The sequence below is a fragment of the Podarcis cretensis genome (genome assembly GCF_951804945.1).
Source record: "Podarcis cretensis genome assembly, chromosome: 15".
NCBI lineage: Eukaryota > Metazoa > Chordata > Lepidosauria > Squamata > Lacertidae > Podarcis > Podarcis cretensis.
In genome coordinates, this window is record NC_137185.1 from 19,239,841 (window position 1) to 19,255,598 (window position 15,758).

General features: G+C 48.3%; 1 protein-coding gene across 9 annotated transcripts in view; it reads left to right on the forward strand.

Annotated features, from left to right (window-relative positions):
- Positions 1-15,758, forward strand: part of NTM (neurotrimin) — an 822,171-nt gene that overhangs the window by 426,322 nt on the left and 380,091 nt on the right. The window lies entirely within an intron of this gene.

Below are 15,758 nucleotides of genomic sequence, written 5' to 3' on the forward strand. Positions count from 1 at the left end.
AGACATTTACTCAGAAGTAAACCACTGAGACTAGGGCTTGCCGATCAGAAGGTTGGCGGTTTGAATCCCTGCAATGGGGTGAGCTCCCGTTGCTCAGTCCCAGCTCCTGCCAACCTAGCAGTTTGAAAGCACGTCAAACTGCAAGTAGATAAATAGGTACTGCTCCGGTGGGAAGGTAAACAGCGTTTCTGTGCGCTGCTCTGGTTTTGCCAGAAGCGGCTTAGTCATGCTGGCCACACGATCCGGAAAAACGTTGGCTCCCTTGGCCAGTAAAGCGAGATGAGCGCCGCAACCAGACTTAACTGTCAGGGGTTCTTTACCTTTAAGTTCCACTGAGACTTACTTCCAAGTAAATGTGCATGGGATTGCTGCTTTGTTGCAGCACACAAACATAGGTGTGTTTACTCAGAGGCAAATCCTACAGTGTTCAATGGGACTTTCTCCCAGGAACATTTGCATTGGATTGATGATGGCTATGTTCCACCTCCACTGTTCCTATGCTTCTGAATATCAGTTGCTGGAAACTGCAGGTGGGCAAAGTGTTCTTGCACTCAGGTCCTGCTTATGGGCTTCCAGGAAACAGCTGGTCAGCCACTGTGAGAACAGGATGTTGGACTAGATGGGCCACTGGCCTCATCCAGCAGGACTGTTCTGACATTCTTAAGATTAATCTACCAATCAAACCATTAATCTTTGAGGCTAATCAAGTGGCTTGACCATGGTGGACGTTACTGGGAGACTGAAGGATTCTCTGAATGATTTTGGAGTGGTTCATATTAAATGATCAGACATAAGGCTTGGGACATGGGAGGACTTGACTGTGATTTATGGGAACTGTGATCACTGCTGCTATCTGGGACACCGAAAAGCATGTGACTTGGCCTCCAGCATCCTGTGACCGGCTCCAGAGGGATCTTCCAAGGCTACCAGGAATGAGGCTCAGATTGTTTTCCATTGATGAAAGCATGAATTGCACAGAGAACTTGGCAGCTGAAAAAAGAAATCTAATTTAAGAGCTCAGAATGAGCCCAGGTGCTCTGTCCAACCCTCAGAAATGGGAACATTACATGTATCCTGGAATTCAGAGAAAGCTTATGCAGAATAAAATTTGTTATCCCAGAAAAACTGGCAATTGTGTATTCATAATCAATGGCAAGGATCTGGTTCATCCAGTGCAAATTTTGAAGGACAGTCGAGTATCAGTTCATATATAGTGGTAAGAAGCTTTTAGTTAGAGCCAAGTAATAGGAGGTGTTCATATAAGACTATGCATGGTGTAAAGAAAGTGGATAGAGAAACATTTCCAAGGAAGCTGAGAGTTGGAAGATCAGGCAAAAGAAAAGACATATTCACACAGCACACAGTTAAACTAAGAGGCAGTGATGGAGACAGAGGATTGGACAAATTTATGGAGAATAATGCTATCAGTGACACCATGGCCATGTTCTGGCTCCACTTTTGGAGACAGTCATGCTTTTGAATGCCAGTTGCTGCAAGCCACAGAAGTAGGGAGAATTCCCTTGTGTTCAGGTTCTGCTTGCAAGGTTTGTGTATGCATCTGATCTGCCACTGTGAAAACAGGACAGTAGACTTCAGTCTGATCCAGCAGGGCTCTTCTTAAGACCTCATGTCAAATTCCAATTAAGTAGGTGTGCACTAAATGGTGAACCAATCTGAATTTCTGCTCCCATTCCTAAACCTGGCCTCTCTCTCTTGCTGCCTGCAGTTTCTCCTGTTTGTCCTGTGTCCATGACTGCTCCATCAGCCATGTCCTTCCTGCTTCCCTTGGGAGCAAAAGTTGGCTTCTTCAACCACTCTGCTGTCAGCTACAGTTTATAGACTCCGCTGCCCTTCGTGCCTAGAACCATTTGAATTCACACAGAGAAAGACACACACACAGTTCAAACTAGCATACACACACTGTTTGACCTTGAGATCCAACTTCTCTGCACATTTTTGGGTGGTAGCGGTTGCAGCAAAATGGGAGTCTCTAAACAGAGTCGGGGATCCTTTAGTTGTGATTTGTGCATTGCAGGGATTGGATTAGACGACCCTTAGGATCCCTTCCAACTCTGCAATCCTATAATTCTATGACTGTCCAGCCCAGTGCCTTGTCTCTTCACCAAACTAAAGGCCCAACCTTGTGCGTCATCTGAACAGACAGGGTTTCTCTCCCAAGGCTGAATACTGCTTATTACTACTTTTAATTCCACCCCGACCCACCCACCATTTATCAGGACCCCTGGGCAGGTCAGAAGTTACAGAAAGGTTATTTGCTGAGTGATGGATATTGATGTCCTTTGCTGGTGGCCCTGACCCTGTCAATTTCATGCTGTCCCTCTTTAGTTACACTTTTTCCTAGCAGTTTTTAACTGCCAGACACCCCCGCAATTGACCTTTTTAATGGGCACAGCTTGCCTCATCAGTTTTCCCCTTTTGGAGGCAGCCAGATCTATTCCTCAGTGAGTATGATTTTAAATGAAACTCTGGACGGTGGCTGGTGGCTTTGCAGCACTAGTGACGTCATTTTGAGAAAGGGTTCTGAAGAGCCAATTTTAGTATCAAGGTTAAGAGAAGGAGCTATGGGCTTAGAAGACCCAGGATTGGGGGCATAGCTGTCAACTTTTCCCTTTTCTTGCGAGGAATCCTATTTGGAATAAGGGAATTTCCCTTTAAAAAAGGAAAACGTTGACAGCTATGATTGGGGGTGCAGGAATCTGCCAATTCCAGTCCCCCCTTTTTAAACTCTTAAATTCAGCTCTTCAATTTCCTTATTATTTTTTTAAGTCCTCCTAAAAATTAATCAGCATTTTAGCATGGTTTTCTCAGAATACACACAATGTATGCAATATGCACATTCATGCAGAGCAATTCCCTCTAATACAATATGTTTTATCTGCTATTTTCACATACATGGAAGATTCAGGACGGATAAAAGAAGTTGTTCTTCATGCAGTGCATAGTTAAACTATGAAACTCCCTCCCACCGGAGGCAGTGATGGCCACAAAGTTGGATGGCTTTAAAAGAGGATTAGACAGTTTAATGGAGGAGAAGGCTATTGATGGCTACTAGCCAGGATGGCTACGTTCTGCCTTCACAGCTGGAGGCAGCAATGCTTCTGAATACCACTTGCTGGCAATCACAGGAGGAGAGAGGGCTCTTGTGCTCGAATCCTGCTTGCTGGTTTCCCTGGGTTGGCCACTGTGAGAACAGGATGCTGGACTAGATGGATCAGTAGTCTGATCCAGCCAAGCTCTTCTTATGTTGTGAAGAACTGTTTCACCTGTTCTGAATCTTCCAACATTGAGTTTCATTGCATTGTCCCAATGATGTTGCAGAGATCAAATTCCTGGCAGAGGGCCTTTTGAGATCTGCAGCCAAAAATGTTCAAACCCAGACGCTTCCTCGAGACTGATTATCAATCCCCACATGCTGTTTTGCTCAGATGTACTTACCACCTAATACCTGTAATTTGCTCTGAAGTTAACTCAGTCTCCTGTTTGCTTACCTTACTGAAGCCAGCAGGGCTGCTGCATTGCTTTCTTTGTCTCCTTTGAATCCATATGTCTGGCATCGATCTGTTATTGCTTTTCTATCTTTCTTATCCTCTGAGAAAATTATTTTTTAAAACAAAACAAGTTTTCTAAAAAAAAACCTTAAAAAGACAAGACCACATATATTTTCTTGCACCCACCCCAAATACATTGCATGCATTTGTCCCATCCTCACTGATTAAATGCCGTGACATGCATCAGTGTCATGTTACGACAGGAATCTTGTAATAACCTGCAATCTTATAGGAGTATATATTTAAAGCAGCTGAATAAATGTGTAAATTAAGTTAATTTGGAATATGCAGGGAATATTTTTTTAAAAAAATAAGGAACTGCAGAAAGAGGGGGGAGGAAGTAGAGTTTTGAAATGTTAAAATGATCGTAAAATTATTGAAATGTATAAAACTGAAAATCATAAATAAATTTTACATCGAAAGCAGATGATCTATCACTGATCTATGACCCTTTCCTGATACCAGCCTCCTTGGCAAAATCAGATGGCAACAAAGGTTTTCTTTTTGAAAAATGTTTTGTGTTACACCTTGCCTTGTATGAATAAAACAAGGCAGTTATGGCCTGTTTATTTGTCTTATCTGTTCTATCTATGCTTTCATTATAAAAATCCAATAAAAAGTTACACACACACAAAATGCTTCAGCCCCCTAATGGGTTGTTGTTTTTATTTTTATTAGGTATTTTGTGGTTTTATATCTTGATTTTATTCTGTGAACTGCTCTGAGACTCCTGGGTATAGGGTGGTATATAAATTCAATACATAATAATAATATATCCCACCTTTCTTCACTGGACCTCACCAGTCCCCCACTCCATATGTTTATCTCACAACAACCCTGTGAGGTAGGTTTGGTTGAAAGAGTGTGACTGGCCCATGCTAAATCACCTTAATGGCTGAGTGGGGATCTGAACTTTGAGGTGTGTCGTGTCCCCACCCCCAGTGCTAGCCTGTCACTCTATAACCATTTTCCTACACTGTTCCTCTGTTTCTAATGTAGTATTTGACACCCATATGTAGGCTCTGGTGCTCTGCCTCATGAGAACCTCATGGTCAGCTCAGCAGTTCCAGGTGCTTGGACCATAACATATTGCTGTGCCCAAACTCCTTTCCTTTTTTAATGCACCGTTCGTAAAACCGGTTGCAGAAACTGCTGAAGCCATAACCTAGCTCTGTTTATGGAGGCAGCAGCAGATCAGCCTCTCTGCCGTCTTTGCTTCTGTCCCCAACACGGCCAGAGGATTTTTTTTTACGAGCCATAATTAAACAGGAATTGCCCTGTATTCACCCTTGCTGGCTGGGAGACAAGGCTTTAAGGGCCAGGCGGTTGGGTTATTGTGAGACGTTTGCGGAGGGTTTTGTCCCTGTCTAAACGATCTTTAATAGGACCGTGAATCAGTGCAGATGATGTGACAGTCCTGGTGTGAACAAAACCTGGCTGGTGGCTTGAATGCGCTTGGCTTGCGTCTGAGGTGGCAGCGGTGGAAATATGTCCTGTTCTGATAAGATTCCTGGCTGGCTACCATGTGCTGACCTGGTGGGTTCTGGGCCTCATCGAAAGGGCAGGCTGAGTAGAACCTTCCTGATTTATTTATTTTCTAGTTGGTGGTCGACATGTTTTCTGCCTGATGATGGGGAACCTTGAGGTCCTGCAGTGGAACTCAGGGATTCCACATCCCGCCCTGGGGGTTGCCGGGACGGAAGTAAAAGCACATTTTGTGGTGATTTTAGGAGACAGTGTAAGCAACACTATGGGGCAGAATGCGGGGCTTGAAAGAAGGGTGCTGGTTTCATGAGAAAGCCCTACCCTGTCCGTTACTTATTTTGTAAAATGTATATGTAAAATATAGAAACAAACCCCTCAAAGTGGTTTACAAAAGAGGTAAAATGATAAAACTGTCAGTAAGAGCAATTCATTCAAGACTTTCAAAAGGTTAAAGTTAACAACAGACTAAAAACAGATTAAAACTCACCACAGCTTTCTAAACATCAGAGCAGGCTTATTTTCACACACACACACACACACAAATGTTTTTAGCAGGCACCGAAAAGAGTGCAGTGAATGTGCCTGCCTCATTCCAAAGTGTAGGTGCTGCCACCTTAACAATTGAGTTACAGTGGTACCTCGGGTTAAGAAGTTAATTCCTTCTGGAGGTCCATTCCTAACCTGAAACTGTTCTTAAACTGAAGCACCAGTTTAGCTAATGGGGCCTCCCACTCAGTGGCGTAGCGTGGGTTGTCAGCACCCGGGGCAAGGCAAGTAATTTGCGCCCCCTAACCCTGGATTTGCGCCCCCTAACCCTATACCTAACCCTAACCCCCAGATGTTGCGCTCGGTGCGGCTGGCCCCCCTGCACCCCCCATGCTACGCCACTGCTCCCACTGCCACCACACCACCGCTACACGATTTCTGTTCTCATCCTGAAGCAAAGTTCTTAACCCAAGGTACTATTTCTGGGTTAGCGGAGTCTGTAACCTGAAGCGTCTGTAACCTGCAATGTGAATGTGGAATGGGTTTTATGTGGCTCCTGTAATAATGCATATTCTGTTGGTTGCATGGGCATATATGGGGTAAGATGATGCCAAACTTATCCCAAGCTATTAAGGACTTTATATACTAACTCCTTGAACTTGGACCAGCAGTAAATCAGCAACCAGTGCAGATCTTTGAGCACGGGTGTTATATGCCAACAAGGCCTCCCTCCTGTCAGCAATCGTGCTGCAGCACTCTGCTGCAGCTGTCTTGTCCTTAGACTTGCTGGGATCCTAATGTACATATTTAACTTACATGTGAATCTGTCAAGCAATTGGCAACTCCATCGAGGCAGATTCCCCTCTGTTTAGGGATTTTTTAATTTATTTTTTCAATCCTGTAAACTTAACTTGAGATCATAAAAATGAAGAAGGAAAAAACCAAGATTGACAGTTACCTCTATACCTCCCTCTATGTTTGCAGATCCTATTGTGGATTCAAACTCAGGATATATTATTAAACGTACACCATTTATCAAGGAGCCTGTCAAAAGACTTAAGAATGGGAGCTTTGACTGCAAAACGCTGGTTTGCTGAGAATTCTGGCAGGAGAAAAATCTGCGTAGGAAAGCGTACCCCCCACCCTTTCTCCCAATAACTATAAAAATCTGAGGGACCCTTAAATAATTGGGGAGGGGAGCAGAACAGGCAATTAATAATCTGGAGTTTGATGGCTATAGTGCTAGGAGCAAGGCAGGTAACATGATTTATGGCTCGGCTTTGTCTGATGTCTTCAACTCAAAGGCAAGGAAAACTATTTACCTTCTGATGGATATACAGCCAGTATACAGGCAGTGTTGGAGCAGGGAGAGGATGGGACAAGCCATCCCTCTATGGGTTTGGCTCTGCAAAATTGTAAAGCTGCCCATAGAAATAGAGAACTTGGGAGACCAAAGTTCAAACCCTCACTCAGCCATGAAGCTCACTGGGTGACCTTGTGGGTCACTCACTGCCTCTCAGCCTAACCTACCTCACAGGGTTGTTGTGGGGAATAAATGGGGGGATATGTATGCCACCTTGAGTGCCATGGAGAAAAAAGCGGGGTATAAATGTGCAAAATAAATAAACCCATGTTATTTCTCAACAGAAGTGCTTTCTGTGCAACGCATGTGACACACGACTCTAGCCTTCTCCTCTGCCTGCCATTAGATGGCTTTTAAGTGTTTTTCCCCCTTAAATTATATTGCCCCACACTTCTCAGAAATGAACCAAAGCAAGCTAATGACATCCATAAAGCAAATCACGGCAGGGAAGGTGGTGGGATGTGTCAGGAGGGAGAAATCCACCCCCCCCCGACAAAAAAAGAGAAAGAAATCACTCTCTCGTTCTCATCTCTTTCAAATGCCAAGAGAAAATGTCAAAGAAACGGCTTTCTTGGAAATAACTCCAAAGTTCAAATAAATTGTCAAACATAATTTGTCAATTGGGTCATCCCAGCAGGATGGTAACTCCTGTGTATATTAGCTATTACGACACATTCCTGCTTTCTGTATCCACCATTTGCTGCTAGGCAGAGGAAATAAATATGTCTCCTTCCAGCTTTTTGCACAAAGTTAGAGGGCACTTTCCAAAATAAGTAGGGAGTGGCAGCCACCAGCTCTGTGCTATGCACAACATAGGAAACCAATCCTGGCCACAGAGGATGCTGTTCACCCAAAGGTGTATTCAGATATTCAAAAGAGCCCAGGTGAGCATCACAATTTGGATGGTGATTCATCTCCAAAAGCACAATTGCATGCCCTTGAGCATGTGAATATCCATGCTGCAGTTTGCACATCTTCCATGCTGGATTTATTTTCTTTATTTCAACCTCTTGATTGTAAAACAAACAAACAAAGCAAAAACTCAATGCAGTTTATGAAGAAAGGGTAAAACAATAAAAATCAAGTAACCATTTTAAGCATTCAAAAATCAAAATCAACATTAGACTAAAAACAGATTAAAATGTGCATTAACGTTCTAAGCATCTGAGCAGGCTTGCCTAAAGAAAAATGTTCTCAGGACTTTAATGAAAAGAGGACAGTCGTACCTCAAATCTCAAATGCTCCCGAACAAATCAGCTTCCGAATGATTGAAACCTGGATCTGAGTGTTCCGGTTTCTGAACAATTTTCGGAAGCCGAATGTCCAGCGCAACTTCCAGTTGGCTACAGGATGCTCCTGCAGCCAATCAGAAGCCGCGCCTTGGTTTTTGAACAGTTCCAGGAGTCAAACAGATTCCTGGAACACATTCTGTCTGAGAACCAGGTACGACTGTACAGTTAATATCAAGGGGGAGGGAGTTCCAAAATATAGGTGCTATCGCACCAAAAGATTGAGTTGTTACGAATGGGGAATGGATATTTAGGTAGTACCTGTAACTTTGTCAGTTCTGCAGATGGAGGTAGTTGGGGGGAGAGGGGGCAAGGCGATCTCACAGGTAAACTAGTCCCAAGTTGTTAAGGGCTTTATATGGTAATAGTAAGACCTTGAATTTGCCCCAGTAGCAAATCAGCAACCAGGTCAGAGCTCTGAGCACATGTATTATATTCAGACAAGGCCTCACCACTATTAGCAATCATGCTGCAGTATTCCTGACCCTCCAAGCGTCCCTATTTCCCAGGGTCACCCCTAATCCCAGTTTCTGATTTGATCATGGAATGTCCCGCTTTTCCTTAGGATGTCCCTATTTTCATTGGGAAAATGTTGGAGGGTATGGAGTTATCCGACCCCTGAGCCGTCTGAAGGCAATTCTGTATAGGGAAGTATAATGTTTTATTATGTTTTCATATATGTTGGAAGCTGCCCAGAGTGGCTGGGGCATCCCCGTAAGATGTATGGGGTATAAATAGTAAAATTATCATTATGAAATGGGACGTCCATATTTTTATTGGAGAAATGTTTCTGGATCAAGCACAAGGGAAGCCCCACATGGAGCGCGTTCCAGTAATCCAGCCTTCAAGTAAGCAGTGCATGAACTACTGTGGATGAGGATGATGCTACTTCAGATACTGTACCTGTTTTCTAAATTCAGCTCAGCTGGTGGATAGATTCTCTCACAGCACAACTTGATCTGCCCCTAGGTGACTTTTTGATTAATTCTGTGCACTCCAAAGCAACAGTGAGAAATCATTGGCAGTATAACTGGGTTTCAACCCTTTACAGAGTCTCTTCATTTGCCTCTCTTTAAACACTTTACAGACAAATTTATAACCCGGAATCATAAAGCCTGACTTATTGCTTGTCTTGATGACAATATTTAATAACTCATGTATGCTTTATTGCATCACTTTTAATGCCCTGGTATGGGATGTTAGAGAGGTTTTTCATCCTCCATATCAACTGGTAAAAGGTCTTGCTTTGTTCTGAAAGCAGATTTGTATAGTAATATAGAAAGGCGGTATACAAATTAAAAGTGAAATGAAATGAAATTTGGTCTGTGCATAAGAGCTAATCTGTGTAGGGTTCACAAGAATCCAGTCCAAACACTGTGATGGCTTTCTGAATCATTTGTTTTCTTACTCAAAACATGCACAGTTGTGTTTTATTTCCTCAAGGCAGTATTCAGAATCCAAACGGTATATGCTTAAAAATGTAATCCAAGTTACTGTATAGGGAGGAAAATTTAAAAAAAATTAAGTAGGAAAGTCTAAAGTAGTGATGGAGGAGAAATTTAATTCTGTTCACATGTAAGAGTGGGCACAAACTGAAACACTGCTTCAAAATTTATACGTCTTCAGTTTTTGCAGCGCAGTTCTCAAACCAAGTAATATGTAGAAAAATAATAATAATAATAATAATAATAATTTATTATTTATACCCCGCCCATCTGGCTGAGTTTCCCCAGCCACTCTGGGCGGCTCCCAATCAGTGTTAAAAACAATACAGCATTACATATTAAAAACTTCCCTGAACAGGGCTGCCTTAAGATGTCTTCTGAATGTCAGATAATTCTTTATCTCTTTGACATCTGATGGGAGGGCGTTCCACAGGTCGGGCGCCACTACCGAGAAGGCCCTCTGCCTGGTTCCCTGTAGCCTCACTTCTCGCAATGAGGGAACCGCCAGAAGGCCCTCGGCGCTGGATCTCAGTGTCCGGGCTGAACGATGGGGGTGGAGATGCTCCTTCAGGTATACAGGACCGAGGCCGTTTAGGGCTTTAAAGGTCAGCACCAACACTTTGAATCGTGCTCGGAAACGTACTGGGAGCCAGTGCAGATCTCTTAGAACCGGTGTTATGTGGTCCCGGCGGCCACTCCCAGTCACCAGTCTAGCTGCCGCATTCTGGATTAATTGCAGTTTCCGGGTCACCTTCAAAGGTAGCCCCACGTAGAGCGCGTTGCAGTAGTCCAAGCGTGAGATAACCAGAGCATGCACCACTCTGGCGAGACAGTCCGCGGGAAGGTAGGGTCTTAGCCTGCGTACCAGGTGGAGCTGGTAGACAGCTGCCCTGGACACAGAGTTAACCTGCGCCTCCATGGACAGCTGTGAGTCCAAAATGACTCCCAGGCTGCGCACCTGGTCCTTCAGGGGCACAGTTACCCCATTCAGGACCAGGGAATCCTCCACACCTGCCCGCCTCCTGTCCCCCAAAAACAGTACTTCTGTCTTGTCAGGATTCAACCTCAATCTGTTAGCCGCCATCCAACCTCCAACCGCCTCCAGGCACTCACACAGGACCTTCACCGCCTTCACTGGTTCTGATTTAAAGGAGAGGTAGAGCTGGGTGTCATCTGCATACTGATGAACACCCAGTCCAAACCCCCTGATGATCTCTCCCAGCGGCTTCATATAGATGTTAAAAAGCATGGGGGAGAGGACGGAACCCTGAGGTACCCCACAAGTGAGGGCCCAAGGGTCTGAACACTCATCCCCCACCACCACTTTCTGAACACGGCCCAGGAGGAAGGAGCGGAACCACTGTATAACAGTGCCCCCAGCTCCCAGCCCCTCTAGACGGTCCAGAAGGATGTTATGGTCGATGGTGTCAAAGGCCGCTGAGAGATCCAGCAGAACTAGGAAACAGCTCTCACCTTTGTCCCTAGCCCGCCGGAGGTCATCAACCAGCGCGACCAAGGCAGTTTCAGTCCCATGGTGAGGCCTGAATCCCGATTGGAAGGGATCCAAATGGTCCGTTTCCTCCAGGCGTGCTTGGAGTTGTTCAGCAACCACCCGCTCAATCACCTTGCCCAAGAATGGAAGATTTGAGACTGGGCGATAGTTGGCCAAATTGGCCGGGTCTAAAGATGTTTTTTTAAGAAGCGGTTTAATGACCGCCTCTTTCAGCGGGTCTGGGAAGGCTCCCTCACAGAGGGAAGCATTCACCACCCCGCAAAGCCCATCGCCCAGCCCTTCCCGGCTCGCTTTTATCAGCCAGGATGGGCAAGGATCAAGAAGACAGGTGGTCGGTTTCACTCGTCCAAGCAGCCTGTCCACATCCTCGGAGGTAACAGATTGGAATTGATCCCATATAACAGGACCAGACAGAACTCTAGCACTCTCCCGCCCTGGCCCTGCTCCCACTGTGGAGTCTACTTCCTTCTGAATCTGAGCGATTTTATCTGCAAAAAACTTTGCAAAAGCATTGCAGGAGATCTTGGGGTCCCTACCAGGCCCCGGTGGTACAGGTGGTTCCGATAAACTGCGAACCACCTGAAAAAGTCTCCTGCTGCTGTTTTCTGCAGATGCAATGGAGGCGGCGAAGAAGGCCCTCTTCGCCGTCGCCATTGCCACTTGGTAGGCTCGACGTTGAGCTCTAACCCGTGTCCGGTCTGATTCAGAATGAGTTTTCCGCCACCGGCGCTCTAGCCGTCTCAACGATTGTTTCATCACCCTCAGCTCCGGGGAGAACCACGGGGCTGTCCGGGCTCCATGCAATCGGAGAGGGCGCTTCGGAGCCAGACAGTCAATAGCCCTGGTTAACTCCGCATTCCAGCGTGCCACCAGGGAATCAGCTGAAAGGCCATCAACTTGGGATAAAGCATCCCCTACCACTCTCTGGAAGCCAATTGGATCCATTAAATGGCGGGGGCGGACCATCCGAATCGGTCCCACCTCCCTGCGGAGGGGAAGGGTTGCGGAGAAGTCCAGTTGCACCAGGAAGTGATCTGACCATGGCACTTCTTTTGTTTCGCTTTTAGTTAATGTCAGATCACCAACATCCGTAGAGGTAAACACCAAGTCTAAGGCATGTCCGTGGCTATGAGTTGGGCCAGACTTATTCAGGGACAGCCCCATGGAGGCCATGCTTTCCACGAAGTCCCGAGCTGCCCCTTGTAAGGTCGTGTCGGCATGAATGTTAAAATCCCCCAGGACAACCAAGCTAGGTGTCTCCAGGAGTATATCCGCCACGACCTGAAGCAGCTCGGGCAGGGAATCCTTGGTGCAGCGGGGAGGTCGGTACACCAGTAGGAATCCTGTACTGCCCCTATTGCCCAACTTCCAGAACATGCACTCAGAAAACTGGGTCTTCCCAATAGGACGCCTGGTGCAGACTAATGACTTCCTAAAAATCGCTGCAACCCCCCCTCCCCGCCCACATGACCTGGGTTGCTGTGCGTAAGAGAAACCTGGTGGGCAAGCAGCGGCAAGGACAGGCCCATCTGCCTCATCCAACCAGGTCTCTGTCACACATGCCAGGTCAAATCCTCCATCCACAATCAGGTCGTGGATGGCAGTGGTTTTATTCATCATTGACCTGGCATTGCACAGCAACACTTTCAGGTCATGTGGGTTTCCCTTGCTGATTACTGTATCCTTCCGGTCAGGACCAGACCTGGAGGCAGGGATAGTCCTCAGATAACGACTAAACCTGCCTCCTCGGTAATGACATGGTCTGGTCTTAGCATAACTCCTCCTCCTGCCCGTGATCACTGAGATCGGGTGTCCCAATACATCTCCCCCTGTGGAACCTGCCCCACCCAATCTATTGGCTGAGGCCCACTCCCAGGCAGCCATGACCCTCCCCCTTAAAAGGCAAAATACAAACTATATAATATTTTAACAGAATAATAATAATAATAAAACAAAACAGAACAAAACAAAACAAAACAAAGCAAAACAAGGAACAATAGTGCTGACTCAGTGCTTATCCCACCCCAAGCAAAAATAAAATAATGAAATAATATAATATTATAAAAAACAACAACCACCATTTAAAGTGCTGCAAATTAAAAGTGATTAAAACATTTAAAACCATTTTGTCCATTGCTGCCGGTAGCTACTCAGGCCTCTTATGCTGTGGCAGTGAGTGCAGGCCCCGCCCCCTAGGCCGGATGGAGTTGGCAGGAGAGGGAGCGGTCTTCCCAACACTCACGCAAGCAGCAGCAGCAGCAGTCGTGTCCCGGAGGCCTCTCTCAGGCCTCTTATGCTGTGGCAGTGAGTGCAGGCCCCGCTCCCTAGGCCGGATGGAGTTGGCAGAAGAGGGAGCGGTCCTCCCAACACTCACGCAAGCAGCAGCAGCAGCAGCAGCAGCAGCCGTGTCCCGGAGGCCTCTCTCAGGCCTCTTATGCTGTGGGTGCGAGTGCAGGCCCCGCTCCCTAGGCCGGATGGAGTTGGCAGGAGGGGAGCGGTCCTCCCAACACTCACGCAAGCAGCAGCAGCAGCAGCAGCAGTCGTGTCCCGGAGGCCTCTCTCAGGCCTCTTATGCTGTGGCAGTGAGTGCAGGCCCCGCCCCCTAGGCCGGATGGAGTTGGCAGGAGGGGAGCGGTCCTCCCAACACTCACGCAAGCAGCAGCAGCAGCAGCAGCAGTCGTGTCCCGGAGGCCTCTCTCAGGCCTCTTATGCTGTGGCAGTGAGTGCAGGCCCCGCCCCCTAGGCCGGATGGAGTTGGCAGGAGGGGAGCGGTCCTCCCAACACTCACGCAAGCAGCAGCAGCAGCAGCAGCAGTCGTGTCCCGGAGGCCTCTCTCAGGCCTCTTATGCTGTGGCAGTGAGTGCAGGCCCCGCCCCCTAGGCCGGATGGAGTTGGCAGGAGAGGGAGCGGTCTTCCCAACACTCACGCAAGCAGCAGCAGCAGCAGTCGTGTCCCGGAGGCCTCTCTCAGGCCTCTTATGCTGTGGCAGTGAGTGCAGGCCCCGCTCCCTAGGCCGGATGGAGTTGGCAGAAGAGGGAGCGGTCCTCCCAACACTCACGCAAGCAGCAGCAGCAGCAGCAGCAGCAGCCGTGTCCCGGAGGCCTCTCTCAGGCCTCTTATGCTGTGGGTGCGAGTGCAGGCCCCGCTCCCTAGGCCGGATGGAGTTGGCAGGAGGGGAGCGGTCCTCCCAACACTCACGCAAGCAGCAGCAGCAGCAGCAGCAGTCGTGTCCCGGAGGCCTCTCTCAGGCCTCTTATGCTGTGGCAGTGAGTGCAGGCCCCGCCCCCTAGGCCGGATGGAGTTGGCAGGAGGGGAGCGGTCCTCCCAACACTCACGCAAGCAGCAGCAGCAGCAGCAGCAGTCGTGTCCCGGAGGCCTCTCTCAGGCCTCTTATGCTGTGGCAGTGAGTGCAGGCCCCGCCCCCTAGGCCGGATGGAGTTGGCAGGAGGGGAGCGGTCCTCCCAACACTCACGCAAGCAGCAGCAGCAGCAGCAGCAGTCGTGTCCCGGAGGCCTCTCTCAGGCCTCTTATGCTGTGGCAGTGAGTGCAGGCCCCGCCCCCTAGGCCGGATGGAGTTGGCAGGAGGGGAGCGGTCCTCCCAACACTCACGCAAGCAGCAGCAGCAGCAGCAGCAGTCGTGTCCCGGAGGCCTCTCTCAGGCCTCTTATGCTGTGGCAGTGAGTGCAGGCCCCGCCCCCTAGGCCGGATGGAGTTGGCAGGAGGGGAGCGGTCCTCCCAACACTCACGCAAGCAGCAGCAGCAGCAGCAGCAGTCGTGTCCCGGAGGCCTCTCTCAGGCCTCTTATGCTGTGGCAGTGAGTGCAGGCCCCGCCCCCTAGGCCGGATGGAGTTGGCAGGAGGGGAGCGGTCCTCCCAACACTCACGCAAGCAGCAGCAGCAGCAGCAGCAGTCGTGTCCCGGAGGCCTCTCTCAGGCCTCTTATGCTGTGGCAGTGAGTGCAGGCCCCGCCCCCTAGGCCGGATGGAGTTGGCAGGAGGGGAGCGGTCCTCCCAACACTCACGCAAGCAGCAGCAGCAGCAGCAGCAGTCGTGTCCCGGAGGCCTCTCTCAGGCCTCTTATGCTGTGGCAGTGAGTGCAGGCCCCGCCCCCTAGGCCGGATGGAGTTGGCAGGAGGGGAGCGGTCCTCCCAACACTCACGCAAGCAGCAGCAGCAGCAGCAGCAGCAGCCGTGTCCCGGAGGCCTCTCTCAGGCCTCTTATGCTGTGGGTGCGAGTGCAGGCCCCGCTCCCTAGGCCGGATGGAGTTGGCAGGAGAGGGAGCGGTCCTCCCAACACTCACGCAAGCAGCAGCAGCAGCAGCAGCAGCAGTCGTGTCCCGGAAGCCTCTCTCAGGCCTCTTATGCTGTGGCAGTGAGTGCAGGCCCCGCCCCCTAGGCCGGATGGAGTTGGCAGGAGGGGAGCGGTCCTCCCAACACTCACGCAAGCAGCAGCAGCAGCAGCAGTCGCATATACCTATGGTAAAGCATACATAAAAATGCATGTATTAGTGAAAATAAAATGCAAACACTGTATTATATTTAGGGAAATTGTGTTGCAAAATTGTTTCTATTAAGCAAAACTGCATACAAAAAAAATTGTGTATATTGGAA